At 44.3% G+C, this 17,120-nt stretch overlaps 1 protein-coding gene across 4 annotated transcripts in view; it reads right to left on the bottom strand.

Annotated features, from left to right (window-relative positions):
* FARS2 (phenylalanyl-tRNA synthetase 2, mitochondrial) overlaps positions 1-17,120 on the bottom strand; it is a 526,339-nt gene that overhangs the window by 101,628 nt on the left and 407,591 nt on the right. The window lies entirely within an intron of this gene.

Below are 17,120 nucleotides of genomic sequence, written 5' to 3'. Positions count from 1 at the left end.
AATCTCCACAGTAAAATGACACAGTAGGAGAATATGCTCTTCAAGATCCTTCTCTCAGGTCTCACATTTGATAAATATATAATTAAACACCCAAACAGGCAGAGAAAAGCTGGGGAAAGCCAAGGACTAAGCAATCGTACTAAGTACAATAAGTCACATGTGACTATGGAAATCTCCCACAATGCTAATCGTAACAGGTATTGCTAACAAGGATCACAATAAAGGAGCAACTGTAGTCCAATATTGGCAATTTGCATAAAAATCGCTCAATATATTGCAAAATATTATAGGGAACAATTATAAAACAGAGGTGAACAGCAGTGCCAAGTAACCTGGTCACTCAGGAGGCAGTAATTCAAATAAAAAATAACCCAAATCTGAAATAGGATATGAGCATACAGGAACTCTTTTTACAAGCAGCATCTACGGAAAAGATGATCAAGCAATCTGACAAGCGGTTAAAATGATCTAACAACTTGGTTTTATCTTGAAGAAGAAAATGCTTAATTTCTCCTAAAATGCATCTCCCCCCAAAATTTCTGACAAACATCCCAGTCACATATTTTGCTAACAATGTATCTATCTCATTCTGGAAAAATTTAGTTCATTAATGGAAAATTCTTGGCAACTTCCCTCCAGTTTACACAATGTAAATGCCACCACAGCTATGACAATAAAGTGCTAGGCGATGTATTATTTCTTAAAGAAACAAGTGTATGAGGAGATAATTACTGTAGATAAATGTAGTTAAATGACGGTCTCAGACCCCAGAAGGATACATTTGCATAGCTCAGTGTTCACTTCCTTGAAGCACTTACATGTTATATTTGGCTGTAACTATTGCGGATGAAAATCTTGTAAAAATGTGTACATGCTTCCAATCTCTGCAGAGTAATAACAATAACTTAGTAATAACCACCAATGTTTACTAACTTTGTGCCAGACAGTCCTAAGTGCCTTTATACATTCATTTATATAATCTTAACGGCAACCCCAAGGAAGGCACTGTTTCTTATATTCCCCCATCTCACAGATGTGGAAATGGAGGCACAGAGAAGCTAAACAATTTGCCTAGGGCAACATGGCAAGTAAGTGGTGAAGCCAAGATCTGAACCCAGGCAGCCGGCCTCCAAGCCCATGCTCTTAACCACAAAGTGATACTGGGTCTTTACAAACTACTGACCATACAGAATGTTCACTTTTATCGAAAACAGAGTTACAAACTGGACATCAGTTTTTGAAGATGACTCTGTGTTCCCTTTCAGTATTCTCTGCTTTTAAAAACCATTAATGCAATTTAGGCTTCATGGAGCTAAATGCATATAAATCCCGATGGAGCACTAATAACCAAAATTGCTTCGAAGCCAGAACCTCATTTACGCGGGCAGAGAACTCTACAACAACCCACCGCCAGAACCAGTGCTACCGTTGCCACCTTCCCACCTCTTGCTGGTTAAAACCTCTGTGTGGCAAATGGAGTGGACTTCAGTGATCTAAAAGGAGGGCAAATATTTAAGTGATTTCCCACATCTGATCTTCCATGTCATTTCCTCTCCTAAGCTTGACTGGACAATCTGATCAGCGCAGCAGAGTGGAAAAGATGCCCTCACGGCACCCAGCGATCCTTCATCTGGGTTCGGCCAGAATGATTTAAGCTCTTCGGCCCCCATTTAGATAAAGTCTTCTCCCTGAAAAGATACAGGAATCAGACTTCTAAGCTGAGGGGGAGCTGGTAGCTGAACAGTAATAAAGGGCACTTCCTATTATGTTTTAGTTTTTGGAGATATACACCCACAAAAAGAGGACTCAGGGATAAGAGCTGAAAAGAATTTTCAAGGCTTTTACATATTTTTATATATATTTTAAATATTATTATATGCATATTATACAAAATACCTGTACATATAATGCAATGTACATATATAATATACAATCTGTACATATAATATAATGTACATATGATACATGTAAAATACATGCAAATAAAATGTGTAATGTGTACATACTACTTATGTTACAGAATTATATGTGAAATGTGTAATGTTTTAGTGCCTGTATTGTATCTATAAAGTATCTATCAAAAGGCAGTCAGGTGACATTTGCTGGGTGACCAAAGACTACAATATGGGTAACCATTCGCAGGCTTTCCATTCTCACTGGAAAACACCACCCGGATGCTTAAAACATCTATAGCAGAGAACAAGCTCAAGGAGAAACACGCTCGTGGTCTAGGCTTTGTTTACAAGTTCACTGCTCCGGCCGGTGGGCAAGAATTAAATGAAAGACAAAGCAGATAGCTGAAGCACGTTATTCTCTCAGTACTTCCTCTTGTTCAGGGGCAGGAGAAAGAATGGTCCCCCACAGATGTCTGCGTCCTCGTCCCTGGAACCTGTGAGTATGTTTGCTTCCAAGCAGAGGGGACTCTGCAACTGGGATTAAGTTGAGGGTCGTGAGGTGGGGAGTGTGAGTGATGGGGTGGGCTCAATGTGATCACAAGGAATCCTGACTGACAGCGGCAGGAGCGTCAGAGTCAGAGGAGATGAGAGGCAAGAGGCAGAAATCTGGGTGATGGGAGGAAGGGGCGACGAGTCAAGGGAGGCAGGTGGCCTCTGGAAGCCAGAAGACGGAGGGAATTTTCCTATCAGGGCCTCCAGAGGGAACCAGCCCTGCTGACCTCTTGACCTCAGCCCAGTTAAACTGGTTTCAGTCCGTGACCTCCACAGTTGTAAGCTAATAAAGCCGTACTGTCTTAAGCCATGAAGTCTGTGGCAATTTGTTACGCATATAGCTACTACAGAGTGAAAGGCAGGATTCTGGGCACAAAAATAAATGAAAAAAAAATCAAGTTGAAAGGAATATTACTCAAATGGTAAGGAAAGAGGGTTTTCTCAGCTCCTATGGTAGAAACTCAAGCTTTATTAGGTTTAAGGAAGACAAAATTTGGCTAGGAAGACATAGTGAGAGAAAAGCATATAATTAGGACAGGTGCGGGAAGACAGCCACTGCCCAGGCTCCAGCACGGGGGTGGGTGGGAGGCTTCTGACACACGGAGGAGCGCAGGAAACACGTAAATGTGTTCGGCACAGTCTTTACAACGGCTGGGTTCCACCCTCATGAGTTTCAGGTCTTCGGGTCTTAAAAGTTTTTTGGTCTTACGATTCTCCTTACCAAGCCTTTCACTAATCCTAAGAAGAAACACACTCCCCCAAGCCGAGGGGCAACCAATGCTGCCCAAGCTATTATTCACAAAGGATGCATCCGTCAGGCAACATCCTTGTTTGAATGATAAATATTTTAAACAGCAACTCCAAGAAAAAATTTTAAAATTCTGATTTTATCTTCCTGAAATGATCAGCTACCACTGAAGAGAAGGACTGGGAAAGGCTGGGATGACCTAGGATCTGCCAAGAGGAAACACACGGACATGGTGCAGTTCAGGAAAGGTTGTGATGACCCATCAAAGATCCTTCTTCTTGCATGACCAAGCTGGGCTGGGGCAGCCCGGCTTTTCTCAGGGAGCCTGTTCCTCCTCTCCCAGAAGGCCTGAGGGCCCTCGTTGGACTCTGAGTCTATGGCCAAAGGGCCAGCTGACGGGCACTGCTCATTTTCTTAGTGATGTAATGGGTGCTCGCTACCAAAGAACTCAGGGCACCGTTGACACCGTACTTATACACAGCACCCTTGTCAGTCAAAGCCTGGGACAGTCAAGAACAGCCCTGCTGAAGGCTAAACATCACGTGCACATTACACAGGAAACTTCTGGTCAAAGAACACAAATCAGAGTCAGAACAGAGGAGATACAACCTACCCTTTTCAAATTTCTGCCTAAGCAGCTGCTGTGAGGGAAGAGGTGCCAGCTGGGCTAGATACTCTACGAAGGGGACTCTGTTTTATTCACTGAAGGCACACTCAGTGCCCAGAGAGCCACCTGACATAGGGCAGGCACTCACATTTGTGGAATGAGCAAGGGAATGAGTGAAAGGAGGCTGGAATTTGTTTGTTTTATAACTACAATACGGCAAATCTTTAAGACAACTCACTGGAACTCTTCCTGGTCGTGGAAATGAGATCTCTGCCCTCTGAACCCCCACAACGAGGGCCTGTTTGATGCTCTCATATGCTATTCTCCTCAGACTTGGGCTGCCGTTACTCAGTTCTTAATGAGTTTCCTCTCCAAAACAAACTATGAAAGGCTAAGTGTTGAACCTGTCATGTCTGTCATGTATCTGTGGCAGACAGTCCCATGTTTCCCACGAACTAGGTGCTCAATAAATACTAATGGATATGAATCGGCAAAGCATCTTCAATTCTTCTGGAGAGGTGGGGTCACTTGGATCATGGTAGAACACAGTAGATCAATATACTCTTTTTATTCAAACTCATAATTATCCTATACAAGAACTAATGTAAAATAAGAAGTGATCCCCCAATAGGAAGAAGGATTCTCTAATATCCTAGTGATAAATCAATATCCTAGGCTTTTCCAGAAGCAAAAAGCATTTTTAAGTCAATTTTTTATTTTTAAGTCAATTTTAAGTCCATTTAAAATTTTTAAGTCAATTTATCAATACAAAATCCTTGATACTAATACAGATTTATACACATATATATAGGACTAGATTTACTAATAGGCTTTCCCTATCTTTGAAGTAAGAAGAGATAAAAATAAAATGCAGATTGCATTGAACAAATAGCATATGGCATGCTTTATAAATATATACATTTTTGTCTCTCTCTACCTCACACACACAAACCCCAAACTCAGTCTTTCAAGATACTGGCCCCTTGCCCTACTTTGAGGTGTCCAAACAGAAACCTTCGGGATCTCTGACGCTGTCATTTCCTTACAGACTGTCTGGAGGGAAGCTTGTCCATTCCCACCAGTCAGGAAATGTGCTGGATGCTCAGGGCTCAGAACACAGTGAGATGCTTTTAATGCCCCTTCCCATGAAGGCTGGAGGTTTCTCTCAGCACATTAGGTCCAGCTTAGAACTGGCCATTTGCTGTGCCTGCATCCAGGGGCCCAACAGGGGCTGGAGATGCTAACAAGCACTGATCAAAAGTCTCCGTCAATAGAATTCCCTACTTTTCTCTTCTTCACTGAACATTAATGACTGAGAAATGAAAGGGCCGAAGGGTAGCTGCGCGATGGAAAGTGGGCAGGCAAGAGAGCCACATGCCAATCTTTTGATTTCTGCATGTGCTAGGAACTCGGTGCCTTGGAAGAACAAGGGAGGACAATTAACATTTACTGAGTTTGTAGGAAGATCAAACAAATTTATTTTTTTTTTTAACAGTCCTGCCTGCCAGGTATTCCTTTCTAAAATTTAGTTTTCATTTTTATCAAAGTTATATTTGCACATATTTGAAGAGCCAAGAATTCTAAGGGCTTATTCCCAAACGCTGCAGGCCCCAACCCAATCCTGCTGCAGTCTGCTCTGTGGAGGCAACCTGCTCTCACCTCCTCTAGTAGGATGGCTCGCTATCTCTCTCTGTATCTTTAAATAAGATACTGGTATGGCTGTGTGTCTTGGAGTTTTGTGTGCTTTTTCATTTTAGGTATTATATATTAACTCTGCATTGCAGAAGAAAAACACTCAGCTCTTTCACACCTCATTCCTCCCACACCGCCATTCTGCGCAGGCATATGGCCCACCGTCGTCCCAGTAAAGGTAGGTTGAGACATTCATTGGCTCTCCCTATTATGTGTGAATGCAGAGACGGTGATTACTTTTCTTCTCCTGTGCAAATTTTTGCTTTTCCTGGCTTTAATAGCTGTGTTGACTTTTCATCTGTGTTGTTGCTACACATGTGTACATTCCCACACTCTCCTCCTGTTGTGAGGGAGGTGGAAGGCATGTGGCAGTGGTCATGAGTGTGCACTGCCTGGGTTCAAATCTCAGCTTTGCCACTTACTGGCTATGTAACTTTAGACTAATTATTTAAGCACACGGTGCCTCAATTCCCTCATTTGTATACGGAAGATAATAATGGTCAACTGTCTAATGGCCACTCTTAGGATGTAACTGTGAATACATGTCTGCTTAGAAGTGTATCTGATACATGCTGGCTTTGCAATAAATGTAACTGATCATGATGGCTATTGTTAAGGATTCAATTATTATATCCTGCTAAAGTCTCCCCTGGAGCCTTCTGATCTGCTCCAATCTGGATGGATCAGCTTCGGGAAGATTGCAGCATAACTGGGCTGGCTTTGGGATGGTCATTCTCTGGCACCCTGGGGACACCCTGCCTCTCTCTGATGTTAGGTCTCCTGCCTCATCTCCTACCTTGTCTTGGCTTACTTCTCATTTTGGTGGAATGTCCTCTACTAGCTGAAGGCATCATTCTTCTACCATGAGGTTTGATGGATGGTATGGCCAAACATCAGATTCTAGGTTGCAAATTATTTTTGTTCAAGCTTTTGAAGGCATTGCTCTTCTGGTTTCTAGAGCTACTGCCAAAATATATGATGTCATTCTAACTCCTGATTCATACTGTGTCTCTCTGAGCTTTGAGGATCTTCTCTTGTCTCCATCTCTCTGTCAGGCCCTGAGAGTCTTGGTATGACTCTAATTTTGTTCATTGCCCTGGGTACTTAGTGAGTCTTTGCAATGTGGAAATGCACATTTTCTTACGTTTTTCTCCGAAATTTTCTTTTTTATTTTAGGAGGACTCAACTTTAGTTTTCAATTCTCCTACTGACTTCTACATTTCTGCTATCACATTTCTAATTTTTAAGAGCTCCTTTTGTTCTCTGAATATTCCATTTTTAAGCGAGTCTTTGTTTTTGTTCCAAAAGCATTAGCATCTTTTACTTCTCTGAGGATGTTAGAGGCAAGTTCTTTTTGTCATATTTTTTTCTCCCTCCACACTCTAAAGTTCCTTCAAGCTGCATCCATTGTTTTTGTTTTTGCTTTGGCCCTGCTTTGCAAATGCCTGGTACTTCTTGGATGTGTGCTGGTATTTCAGGAAGAGCTGCTGAGAGCCCTGTGTGTTTGTGCATGCCCCTTGTGGAAGGCTAGGGCTTTACCTCACTGTCACTGTAAAACTGTGCTGTTAGTACAATAGCATTTTGACAGGTAACTGAGCTTAATGCTTGTTAATAGGCTACCTTTAATCAAAAGTCTATTAACTGTACTTCTTAGGTATGGTAACAGAGGTACCAGGAGAGGGGCTCACTGGAGAGTGACTTATGTGCTCTGTTTCTTGGGGAACCTCTGTCAGTCTATTAAGCTCTTTCCTCACGGGCTGGTAAGTTCCCCACAGTGGCTATTCCCATCATCCCACAAGGATGGGGGTGGTAACTCAAATGGCTAGGATTCAGGGAGGCAAGTAGTTGAAGAAGGTGGGGGTCCTCAGTACCCAGCTAGTAAACTTCCCCTTCATCCCCAAAACTAGAGATCTTCTGCTTTATCTTCCTGAGAGAGATCTTTAGCCTTTTCTCAAGATGAAGGCTTGTTGGTTACTGGGTTATAGCAGTACATGCTACACAGAAACTGGGGAGAAAATCTGGAGTTCTGCTTCCTGTCTTTACCACTCATCCCCCACTCGCCACTCCAAAGGGAACTGGTACAACTGAGGCCCAAACACTGTAGTTTAGGTTGGGTTGCTTCTTGGCTTTCTCCACTGCCAACTTGAATTTCAGCTTTCTGGGGTCTGCTTAAAGTAGCTACCACTTCCCCAACTGCTTCTTGGCTTCCAAAGGTATGTCTCCTCTCCCACTCATTTAGTCCTTAATTAATTTATGCCACAATAAATAAACAAACACAACTTTATCAGGACTATAATGGCATCTTGAGAGGTGACTGAGATTAATGCTTGTGTTGAATCTGCCATCTTTAATCAGAAGTCTGTTAACCTTACTTCTTAGGCACCTTACCTTTGATTAAAGGTAGCCTATTAACTTTTTAGGCAAGATAGTGTGAAGTACCAGGAGAAAGTGTGTAATGTGTTGAAGCTCACAAAACCAGTAAGAAATGAAATCAGAACCTGAACTCAGGTGGGCCTGATCCTAAAGTCCTGCCCTTTTCATGAGAGCGTACTCCTTTCCAAAGGAGTGTGGGGCCTCTTCCAATGGGGCCATCTATTAGAATGTGTTCCACTTTGGGATCTGTGCCCGGATAAATACCATCAGACCTTGAAGATTCAGGTGACCCCTCTCAGCCTACTGTGGTCACCACACCCCATTCCACCCCTTGTTCCAAATGTCTCACTTTTGCTCCATGAATCCTACCCACAGCTCTTGCTCAGCCCTCTGACCTTGTTTGAAAGCATCCCTGACATGGAAGGGAAAGGCTCCAATAGAGGGGTCCTTTGTCCAGTAACATGAATGCCAACTGTTACCTTTTCCAGTGATCAAAATACTCCGAGGAAATAAAAATAAAAAATAAAAAGAAACCCTTCTCAGAAAATGTCCGAGGTCTTTTAAGTCAAAGAGAGGGATATTTTTAGGTCTCTAACCAACAGTCATGGCCTTTTCCTCATGACCAACCCTAGACCCCACAAGACAAACCTGTCCTAAGGATTCTGACCAGCTTCACTCAGTCTATGCTGTATCGCTAGCGGATCAGTGCACAGGCTCTAGAGACACAAGCCTTGGGTTTGAATCCAGATTTGTCACTTTAGTATGTGTGTGCACTTTGGGAAAGCCACACAAGTTCTCTAAGCCTTGATTTCCTCTTCCATAAAAGGACAAGCATCATAGGAGTCATGTTATCGAGCTATTAGTTTAAGTGAGATATTGATGTTAAGCATTAAGCATAGTACCTAGTAGTACATAGTTAATAAATGCTAAGTCCTATTTTATTTTTCTTATTATCATCACATTCAAGAAATGTTTATACACACACAAAAAAGAACTTTGTAACCGTATGCTGATCATTTTGCAACACATCCACATACCAAATCATTATGTTGCACCCTTGAAACTAATATCATGCTTTATGTCAACTGTATCTCAATTAAAAAGAAAAAATGTTTACATGACAAATTCACGAGAGATTTATTGAAATATCTACTATGTTCAAGACGTTGGGTTATACTTTGTGGAGGACAGAAAAAGAACAACGATCAGCTCTACCTGTAAAGGGCCCGTGGTCTGGTGCCAGGCAGGGCAACACCCAGGTACCCTACAGGATGTTGCTGGGATGGATTACCCGGCAGCCAGCGCGCATGGTTCCGGGGCCTTGCAACAAGCCTCGGGGCTCACTAGAACCTCACCTCAGTGTCTCGAGGGTTGCTCCCAGCCACCAAGATGTATTCTGGGCATAGAAACTTCAGTTATGTAAAAGTTTAAAAAAGTGAGATGATGCAAGCTACTTGAAGGATACCGGAGATAAACGATCTATTTATATTTTCATGGTGAAGACATAAATAGAAAAAAACACAGCATCAAAGAAGTGTTTCTTAAAATATACATACAGCATGGATGAGAGATATATGCACAGCATAAACAGATGCTAACTATATACCTTTTCACATCAGCCATAATTCTGCAAGACTCATCAAGGAGATTTACCAACTACACTATAGTTACAGAAATTAACCCTCTGACAAATTGGGGCATGGTGTGCTTGGGTGATATTTTTTTTAAGACATTTTGTAATAGGACTGTCAAAACAATAATGAGAAGCTCCTAAATCCCAGCCTTGGCTATTAGCCCACAGACATTATACACACAGAGGACAATGTTGTTTTAGATAGCATTTATTCATTCAACAATTTATTGAGTACCTACTAAGCGCCGGGGATTGTCTGAGACCTGAGGATACAGCACAAGCAATACAAAATTCTTGTCTCCAAGGGGGTATGTTTGCCGGCAAACACTAAACATACTAATAAATAATATTTTTATAGCACTAAAAACATGTATAAAGAAAAGTAAAAAAGAGTAATGGACTTGAATGATACACTTCAAATAAGGGGAGCTGAGTTTTAAAAAAAACAACTCGCTTTAGGATTTGAATTTTTTGAAGGATGAAAACAAACAGATAGGAAAACAAAACAAAACAGGAAAAGGCAAAGCTTACAAAAGCAAGCATTAGAAAGGAGGGTAAGGAGTTTGGGAACTTATAAAATAGGATCAATGAAGGATATTCAACAGAAATCTTGGTTCTAAAAAACCTTGTTTCTTTTCTCCCTCACTCCCTCCAGAAACAGCGAGGGAGGTCCCTGGGTGCAGGGAGAGGGAGGCCCCCAGTGCCTGATAGATAGCACCCAGTCAGGGAGAGGAACAGGCTGCCCTGGGAGGGCTTGAGCACACATGGGACTAGAAGCTCAGACTGGCACACAGGTGGCCAGGAGATCTGGGGACGGCTCATGTTCTTGCCGGCGAAGGGGAGCAGGGACCGAGGTTGACACTGAGGGTCCCATTTCCGAGTCGGAATGAGGCACAGATCTTACTGAGCTGGCAAAAGAAGGTGCTAAGAAATTTCAGGTTTGGCCTTTAACTTAATGAATCCATCCCGGTTCAACATCCATGACTTTATCAAGGAGCATTGAATTTATTCCAGGTCGCTCAGACTACTTAAAACCAAAGTTTTGTTTTTGTTTGTTTTCAGTGAGATACAGAGCTGTCCCTGAGCCCAGGAGGCGGCATGGCAGGCAATTTACACACATGAATTCAGTCCTCACCACACTCCGAATGTAGCTGGGATTAGTATTACCCCCATTTCATAGATCAGGAAACTGAGGCAGGACGAGTAAAATGACAGCCAGTGAGTGCAGAGCTGTAATTCCGACCCAGGCAGCCTGGCTCCAGATTTCTATGCCCAGAATACATCTTAGTGGCTGGGAGCAAGCCTAGAGACACTGAGGTGAGCTTCTAGTGAGCTTACAAGCCAACTGCAGGAGCTGCAAAAAAGAGGGACAGTCTAGAAGGTTCTTTGGGGTTACCAGATGTGTGGTGGTATCATTCATTGACTGTTCTGTGGGAGTTAAAGCACATGACTGCATTTCACCTGCTTTTAATCCAGTAATTTCACCATCTGACTCTTCCCCAGGAAATGTCCTCCTTTATTTGGAACCTGTTTTTGTCCGATTGTTTGTGGTGCTTGAAGTACAAGGGACGAGCTGCTCTAACTTTCTGAATGAAGAAAGCAGAGATCGGAGTACGTCTGATAGAGCAAGTTGCACATTTTCTAAGACGGTACAGAAATCAGAGGTGATCGATCCATCTCCAAAGCATTTTTGGTAACTCTAGCCCACATTTTGAATGTGGCCTCCCTCTTTGAATGAAGTGTCAGCCAATCAATCGCTACATAGCCGTACAGACTGTGGGGCCGAGGACGCTCCTGGTTTACTTCTCCTCCAGCCTCTGTGCAATTAGCGTTCATTATTTCTCACATGCCGATTTTGAGAAGCACCAAGCTGGCAAGTGTGTGCATGCTCGATCTTTCCTTATAATGTTCGTTCCATTTTATTTTTAGGACACGGTTGGTTACATTAAGTTCCAGTTTTAATTCCAAGTATTCCTTCTCATGTTCTTGGTCCACTTTTCGAACCCAGGCAGGGAACAAATACCTTCTGATTATCTATCGTGTGCCAAAGACTGTGCTCAGGGTATAAAGATAAGACGTGGGTGTCTACCAGGAGGGAAGGGAAGGAGGAGGTGGGGGAAGGGGGCAGCCACAACGTCTAACTCCCCGCTCCGGATGGGATGAGTCAGGAAGGGTGGCTGATCACGGGGAAGCGCCCTGCCTTTCCTAACTGTGGGGGAGGAACGTCGCCAACAAAACGAAGCCGAAGATGCACCTGGGCCACTGTTGTCTTCCTCCTGCTCTTAAATCTCAAGGTCCTCAGTACTAAGAAACAGTAAAGGAGATGTGATGGGTCTCACCTCCCCGCCCTAGGTATCCTCTGATATAAATACCTATAAGGAGCTAGGGAAACCACAACGGTTTTAACAGATTGTGAATCCAAACCCCATTAGGCATTCTTTTGAAAACCTTTCCTCTTCTCCAGAGCAGAGGAGCCACAGACCAGAACCCAAGGCCAAGGGAGGCGGAATGCTGGTGGGCAACGCCGGAGCGGACAGAGAGAGGACGTGACCCCACTTCCTCATCTCACAGGTGGGGAATAGGTTCTCAGAGATGAGTGATTCTTCCAAGGTCACGTTGATTCGAGTGGCACAGGCACCGCAGCCTGGATATATCCTTCTCTAATTCTCATGGTAATCCTATAGCCTTGGTATCAAGGGCAGCCTTAGATATATCCCAAAACTGTGAGAGCCCATGGGAATAAGAACATTGAGAGCGAAAGTAACCCCCTAGAAAACCTCAACGTTCTCCTCTGTGTTTCCCTGCCCCTCCCTCTCCATCCTCGGTTCCAACTTCCTATTCTACTCGAAAACTCAACACCGTCTCAATCTGCTGAAGCATGAAAGACTTCTATTTAAAAACACCACTTGGATCCTGAATGCAGGATGGCCTCCTTGGCATCATCCTATTCCTGTGCCTCGGTTAAACTGTGAGTAAAAAACATGGGAAAAAACGCCTCTCTCTTTGAATGAAGGGTCAGCCAACCAATCGCTACACAGCGGTAGAGACCGTGGGGCCGAGGACGCTTCTGGTTTACTTCTCCTCCAGCCTCTGTGCAATTAGCGTTCATTATTTCTCACGTGCTGATTTTGAGAAGCACCAGGTCAACTGAATGCGGCCGACAGTGCCAGACAACACAAATGCCAAGACAAAGGCACAATTCAACTGGCGCAAATGCTCCCCTTCCTCAGAAGCCCCCTTCCTCAATTTGAAAGCGTCCCCACATGCCAGCTTTATGTCTGCTGTGGTTCACGCACACGGAGGACATTTCGGAGGCCAGGAAAGCAGGAAAAGCACCACCTTGCATGGAACAAAAGGCACGTCTGCTGTTCTGCTCTGATTCTGGTCCTTCACAAATGAGCCTGGAATGCTCCGCAGGAGGGTGGGGACAGAAGGAGGAGCCTGGCACGCTTCTACACTCGTCCCCTAGGGTTTGTTAATCTCTTTATGCTCTCTTCCAAGGTAATATTCAAATCCGCCACACAGCTCAATTTACTTCGCTTGGGACGCTAATTGAATAAATCTAAAATAACAACAGACACACTGGCCCGGAGCCTTGGCCAAATTTTTCACAGACACTTAAGACACACTCGGGCTGTTTTCCTTCTGCCTGCGAGCAGGGAAAGGCCCTCTGGTCCAGTCCCCAGTTCCACACCAGTGGCAGGATGACTGCCCTTCATTGTTTCAGAGGTGGCTAATAGTTACTGCTGGGTGAAAGGTTTCCAGGATAACCTAGGAAGACTTTAAGTATTCTTGAAGGTGGAAAGGATGTCTTGCCCCAGGCAACTAGTGAAGTGTTTAAAGCAAAGGTATTTGGTAAAAATCTCCTTTTGTGCCTCATGTCACTTTCTTCAGAAATCATAAGATCTGGGTCAATGCGAGTTCACTTGGTCTACATTAAGGTGAGCCCTTGATCGTCTTGGAGCTCTTCCCGTTTGTAAACATATGCAGAGAATGACACCACAGTCAACCTGCCACTCATTCGAGATTCTCTCAGTCCTTTTGCAAAGGATAAGAATTTTAAAAAACTATAGTATTGTCTACGGGGATGAGGAATGCAGGGTGAAGCCTTAGGAATATCGTAAGATAAAACGAACCACTGATAATGAGTTTAAAACTGGTAGATCAAACCTTGGCCCTCCAAGCTTTTCTCTGGGGAGGGTATCACCTACGGATGCTTTTAAGGAAATCACATGCTATGCATGCTGAGAAGCTTTTAAAGATCACATGTGTAGAAATGCAGACATTCTTTCAGCAATTTGAAGATGAGGGTTAAAAGGAATCAGTGCACACAACGGGCACCTGTCAAGGAAAGGAAGGAGCAGGCCCAACGGTGGCTAAATGGTGATCGCGTTGTGGAGGGATCCTGTCTTACTGACAAACATAAGGAACCTTCTCCCCCTGAGTGCTGCCCTATGGCAGGATGGTCACCAGAATGAACATTACTGCTTCTCAGTGTGCGGGTGTTTTCATTATAAGTTCACCATATATTCTTAAGAGTTCAGAAACCCTTCATCATGGGTTCAGTTTATGCCCAGCAAATACTTTGGGCCAAAGACCTCTTCTCTCCTCGACAGACCAAGGGGCCTTCAGATTCTCAGTGATACTACCAGGCACTTGACCCTAGCCTCCTCTAAGCTTTTCTTTCACTGGTAGAACTATTCCGAGTGTCTGATTCCCTTTTCCAGGCCCCTGCACCTGGCGTTGGACTAATAAGGCCCAGGTTCCACAACTGCTCAGGCTGCAGACTGTGCCAAGCAGGCCATGCTGAAAACGGGCTCCTAACACGGGGAAATGTGCACGTGCAGGTGCCCAAATCCCGCAGCAGAACACCTGGGAACTAAGGCTCACACTTCAGCAGGAGCCAGCTGGTCGCCTTGTCTTTGTAGGTAAGGGCAACACGTGCCAAGTTACCGCAACAGGTTACCCGCTGCTATCCTCAGCATAGCCGGGAAACGTCACCCAGAAGAATGAATGTGGGTATCTCTACCTGCATCAAGCCTCCATGCGCCTTAAATATCCCACAGCCCGTGCATTTCAGCTCCTATGTGAGATTTTCCCTTCCTCTATTCGTCTTATGCCCCTCTGATCTCACATCTTGTTTCTAATCACAGCTCAGAGTGAAACACATGTAAGGTAATTACTCCTTGGTGCTCTGTGGTAGCACTCATTGATTAGAAATCATTTTCAGAGGGAACACTATAACAAGGAGTTTTGATCAAAGCTGGATTATTATTTCAGCTCCTCGTCTCACCCACATCCATTTGCTCCCTCTTCCAGGAAGAAAATTTGTGTGCGTGTTGTGTGTGTGAAGCCAGATCATAAGGGAGGTAAGAGTTTTTCTTAGAGTAGAACGATTTATTTCCTTCATCTGAAAGAACTCTTTCTTTAAAAAGCTGCCAATCAAGCTTCTTCCTGAATCTCATGTTCCAAGCTTTTCATTCCCTTCTGTCCCATCTCTCTGGGGATGGGGGCCATGTTTATGGTGCCATGGTGAGTGTGGTGGGGTCGGGCCCAGCCGGGGCCAGGGGAAGTGCACTGGGTCTACATGGGCATGGTGCTGGAGTGTCAGGAGGATCCAGAGGGAGCTCGGAAAGCCAGCACTGGGCTGTGGAAGGTTTGCTGCGCCTGTGAGCTCCCCACACAGCCCCCATCCTTCTGTGCCCATCCTACTGGCCCAATGGACTCCAATCGTGAGCACCGACATGGCACCGTGTGTTCCAAATCCACCCTTCTTTGGAGTTGTTTACAGCTGTGTAAATTACTTTCTTATCTAATCCTAGAAAGCAGGCATCCGAGGTCTGCCACAGAAGCTGGAGTGAGAGGCACAGGAGGAAGTTCTATTTTTATTTTTTGACATTTAAAAAACCTTCCATTCTTCTTCCTGAGGTGCTGGGTTAGATTCTACACGCGGGGCAGAGACAGGAAACGCCGGAATATCAGCTCTCAATTACTGTTTTAAAGGGGAAGGAATAACTTGAGATATTCCCAAAGGGTTTAAAATTAAGAGTTTTATTTTTTTCAGCCTAAATTCTATCTCAGAGTAAACCACCATTAGCCCTTCATGCACACGGTCGGAAAGCTTAAACAATGGTCAAGTGACTTTAAAAAAAAAAAGACACATGTGGGATTGAGAATATTCCCAAGAGCAATATAGCTGGATTGTCTTGGATCAGCACAGCTCACGTGCAAGCCTCTACTGTTCTACGTTTATAGTTCTCTGCAGTAGTGAACTTGTCCTCCGACAATGGGAAACTACTGCTTCTCGTGTGTGTGTGTGTATGTATATATATATGTATATATATGTAGGACACGTTACCCGTGGACGTGTTGGAGTCCACACACACACACACACACGTCCACATACATGGGCACGTACGTAGACCTGCATACGGTCGTCCCCGCGCTCTGTCTGCAGTTTTGCTTCCTGTGGTCCCCAGCTATCTGTGCTCAGCCGCGGTTGGAAGCAGACAGTCCCCCTTCTGGTGTATCCTTGGCCAGTCAGTCGTAGCCTAACACTACGTCACAGCACCATGTCGCTCACCACACGTCTCGTTGTGTGCGCATTTTGTCAAGCCACATCATGACAAGGGTGAGTGCAGTACGGTAAGGTGTTTTGAGAGACGAAGACAGAACTTTTAGTACAGGATATTATTATAATTGTTCCACTTGATTACTGTTGCTAATCTCATTCTGTACCTCATTCATAAAGCTTTATCACAGGTGTGCACATTTGGAAAACCAGAGTATATATAGGGTTTGGTATTATCCACGGTTTCAGGCATTCCCTGGGGGTCCTGGAACATTCCCCCTGTGGATAAGGGGGGACTCCTGTAAGTCCATGGCTAAGACGATTTTATTCATTCAACGAATATCTACTAACTATCCAATCTAATGATTGGTAAGTACTGAGGGTAATCGATCAGTAAGACAACATTCCTACCCTCGAGTTTACAGTCTCGCAGGAAACACATGAAAACAGAAAGTACAATAAAATGCTAGTGGCTTTTTGATGGACGTACATGTAGGCAGAGTAGCCATCAATATGAACAGCTATCCCTGGAGGACGGGGTGTCGTGAAAGGTTTCCTGACCAAGGGAGCCTTGAGTTTACTGTTCAGGTTGCCTGGTGGCCTCTGGACTTGAACTCTTTGATACCTGGTAACCCACGCTCAGTACATGTAGTCACTCACGGATAACCATTTTGGATAAGCAAGCATATTCTGAGTGAGTTCCCTGGGGCTAACATTAATCCCGACTTTCGTTACCGGCCCTTGGCATTGAGGGCATGCAGCCTGGGAGTGTCCTTAGAACCGCTGACACATAGAATACAATGGACAGTGAGTGCAGCAGGCGAGAAGCCTGCTGAATGGCATCAGCTGGTCTGCCTCCCCTCTCTGTGATTCTGGGATGACACACCACTGTGAGTAAGAAGAGCCCCAAGGGAAATGAATGGTGTTTTGAAAATAAGGACAATCTTCCAAAACAGCTGTTCACTCCCCTCCTAGCACTCCTCCCAACAGGAAGAGAAGCTGGCCTGTCTCCAGCCTGCACCGGGAGCAGGGCAGTGGGGGCTTCGTCG

This window comes from Neovison vison, chromosome 1, assembly GCF_020171115.1.
Source record: "Neovison vison isolate M4711 chromosome 1, ASM_NN_V1, whole genome shotgun sequence".
NCBI lineage: Eukaryota > Metazoa > Chordata > Mammalia > Carnivora > Mustelidae > Neogale > Neogale vison.
The sequence above is the reverse complement of the archived record's forward strand: the minus strand, read 5'-3'. Positions and strand labels throughout refer to the sequence as shown.